Raw genomic sequence first — 3,739 nt, 5'->3', positions numbered from 1 at the left:
CCCAAAACCCTATCGATCCATCTCCAAAATCTACCGCCAATTACATGCGCTGTCTTGAGTCTCCTCCATGCACATGGCAAATTGGGAAAGAAACGCTTTCCAGCTGGCCCCAGCCTGGCACACTCTTGCTGTTCTCGGTGCCTTGCAAACACTGGTCTAGTGGGTTAATGTGGTGTCTTGGAGAAAGCGTAATTTTGAGAGTAAAAACAATTACGTCTTCAGACCCAGCTCTAACACTGGCGTGACCTTGGCAAACCTCTTAACTCCTCTGAGCCTCAGGAGCCTTAACGGTGAAATATGGACAATGCCCGCCATGGATTTGTCTGAGAACTCAGTGGGAGAGCGTATGCCGAAGCTGCCTCAGCGCCCGAGGATGGCCTCCTGGTTCCTCCACCATGCCACCGCTGCCTGATGACCTGCCCTACATTGTCATCCGTCACACCTTGCACTACCGTGATCTGTTTCTGGATCTGTCTCTCTCGTGCCACAGTGAGTCCCCACCGGCCCCACGACACGCCCGACTCCACAACAAGTGCTTGCTGAATAGTTGTTATTCGAGTCAAAATTTAAGGTTTAAATGCATTGTCCAGACCTTGCTTTTACGCTGAGCGTATTTCTGTATTGTGTCTGCTTCTCCCACCCCCAAAAGAAGAGAAATTCCAGATGTTTATCTATTGTTCACTGTTGTGTTTTGAGATCCCAAAGGAGTGCCTGGCACATAGTAGGCACTCAGTAACTGTTTGTTGAATTAATCAGTTCATCTCACGCGGTCGTTGAGGAAAGGGAGCTGCTATCACTGGTGAGATCCAGCTCAGTAACAGCCTGGCAGCCTCTGAGGCCACCAGGGAGGCGCCGATCTCCTTTCCCACTTAGTGTGTCAGACGTGCTCCCGGTGCCTCGCCCTCCCGCTCCCCCGACCACCTCGTCGCTAGCCCGTCTTTACCCCGCGGCCTCTGCGAGCTCACGGCGCTGGCTGCGTGCCCGCCTCCCCGCCCACTCCTCGCGTGTCTCAAAGTCCAGCTCCTGAGAGAGTTCTGATTAGCGGGAGATCTCTGCTCAGAATGGAGCATCTCTGAGGGGACAGAGCCATTGCACAGGGGCCCCAGGAGTCCACTCTACAAGCGACTCAGGGGCCGTCCTTGTCCCATCACTGGGCAGAGGGCAGCTGATACGCAGAGGGACTGTAAACCAGAGCAGCTGGGGGCCTCCAAACGATTCATACAAAGAACCACCGAAGACACCGGGCGTCGAACGTGGGGACGTGAAGACCTGTGAGCCTCGGCTGCAGAATCAGGACTGCTCGGCAATAGCGCTGGCCTTCTCCCCTTCTCGGACATGTAGGTGCCCATGTTTCCCGGACTCCCTTGCAGTTGGGTGCGGTCATGTGACTAGTTCTGGCCGAAGGGCCTGTCACTTCTGAGCCAACCCCTAGGATGTGCTGTGTGATTTGCCAGGCCCTCTTCCTCTGCTGCAGTGAGTCTTAAAGCTTTGGGCTGAGATTTAAGTAGCATAGAATGCACAGCTACCCTTGAGAGAAGGGTCTAGAAGGGAGGTCTGCCACCTCTGACATCTCTCTGCCCATCTGTCCCGGGGCTCCTGACACAAGCCCAGGCTGGGGACAATTCAGGGAGGTTGCTGCTGCTGGCAGACACTAAGGTTGGTGTACAGAACTGAGCTGGACGTGGCCGTGGGCAGGTCCTTAGAACCTGGGGCAACTGAGGCTCGGGTGGCAGACATGAGCTCTGGAGGGTGGTGCTGTGCCATGCAGGCCTCCGGGGCCCAGGGCAGGGCCGGGCGCAGACTGGTGCTCAGCAAGGGTGCTCTAAATTGACCTCATATACCAAGCACCAAATGAGCACTCTCGGCTGGACCGAAGGACAGACCCCGGGCCTCCTGAGGGAGTCGGGTCAGGGCAGAAGTTTCTAACGCAGAGCCACACTGCCTAATCTGCAGCTGCTAGCCACACTGGCCATTTAAACTTGACTTTAAACTAATTAAAATGTAAAACTCAGTTCCATAGTCGCACGGCCACGTTTCAGGTGCTAGTGGCTACTATTCTGCTGGTGCGGTGGGTACACACATGTCCATCATCAGAGGTCTCGGACTGGGCTGTTCTAGAAGCATCGACGCCTCGAGAAGCTTTGGAGAAAGCCCGGCATCCACGGGGGCGCCGGTGTCACCACCAAATAGTCCAGCGACATTCCCAGGGCACAGAGCACTGTCACAAAGCTGTCAGCCTCTTGCGTTTACTGTTTGGTGGAGGAGAATTATTAATAACCAGATAGAGAAAAATGTGCTGGCACACAGGCAGGTATGCGTGGGAATTTCCTGGAGTCCTTCGAGCCGAACCCAGAAGGGAAGGGCGGGCCCTGGCGAAGGCCCCTGGTGGGGAGGGGGACATGCAGCAAGGGGGGCCGTAGGAGGTGGCCGGCAAGAGCACAGTGTGATCTCACTGAGGCTTTCAACGCATCGCTCTCGCTGTCGGGCGGGAAATGACCTGCGTGGAGGTGAGAACAGGAACAGAGAGGTTGATGGGAAGCTGTTGCGTTCATCCAGGTGAGAGGTGGGAGGGGCCTGGAGTGCGGTCAGGGTGGCCACGGTTTGCCTGGGACAGGCTAAGAGTACACCTGTGTCCCAGGGTCACTGACTACGGTGCCACGTTCCACTCTCCACATTTTCCCGTCTGGGTAATTCCGCGACGGTGTCTGCCGAGGTGGGGGACGCAGGGAGAGGCCTAGGGGCTGGAGCGGGGACTGCCGACGCTTCGGCCCCGGCCTGGGGGACACTGTGATGGTGCAGACTGGGCCTTTGCAGGGCGAAACCCAAAGTTCGGGAGACTTTCATGTCATTGCAATAAGATGAGAGGTTGCTATGGACGGAATGTCTGTGTCCCCCCTAATCCCGAGTGTGATGGGTTTGGGGGTGGGACCCTTGGGAGGTGATTCGGTCACAAGGGTGGGGCCCTCACCATGGGATTCGTGTCCCCATAAAAAAATGGGGTGAGAGTGATGATCCCTCCCTGCCATGGGAGGACGCGGCGAGAAGGTGGCGTCCGTGAGGCGGGACTCACCAGAACCCGGGCACGCTGGCACCCTGGTCTTGGACTTCCAGCCTCCAGAGCCGCGAGAAATGCTTGTCATTTTAGCCCTGATCTGTGACCTTCACTACAGCTGCCCGAGCAGACGAAACGGAGACTACACAACACCTAGCGCCAGAGCAGCGGCTGCCAGCATCTGCGCCCTTCCTCGGCCACGCGCTCCTGCCGTGAGCGCTGCCGAAGCTCGGGGAAGCGCCCACGCCGTCTCCGGCCTCCGTGCATCTGCTCCTGCTGTTCCCCGGCCTGGAACGCCCTGCCCTTCCCTGCCCTTCACTGGCCTCCAGAAGTACTTCCTCACCTGTCAAGACTTGGTTGGGGCAGCACCTTCTCTGCGAGCCTCACCTGAGCTCTGCAGTGTGCTCGGGGCCTCCTCTGGGCGCCCTCCATAGGCAGCAGGTGGCCTGGTGACCACTGGCTGGTTGGTCCCCTCAGCCTGACTGGCACAGGTATCGGCTCTCACGCAACTCCCTGCCATCGGGCACCTGAGACGTGCCCCCAAACAAGCAGAGGGCCAAAGCTGACACCAAGCCCCACCCCAACGGCGTCACCCTGCTCCGTGCCCACACCCAGTGCCACCTTCCCCATGCACCGTCGGCAGAAGGGGGCCCACGCCGTCAGCAACGACACGTGTTTCTAAGCAGC

This window comes from Pteropus vampyrus, unplaced genomic scaffold (genome assembly GCF_000151845.1).
Source record: "Pteropus vampyrus isolate Shadow unplaced genomic scaffold, Pvam_2.0 Scaffold589, whole genome shotgun sequence".
In the NCBI taxonomy this organism is placed as follows: domain Eukaryota; kingdom Metazoa; phylum Chordata; class Mammalia; order Chiroptera; family Pteropodidae; genus Pteropus; species Pteropus vampyrus.
The sequence above is the reverse complement of the archived record's forward strand: the minus strand, read 5'-3'. Positions refer to the sequence as shown.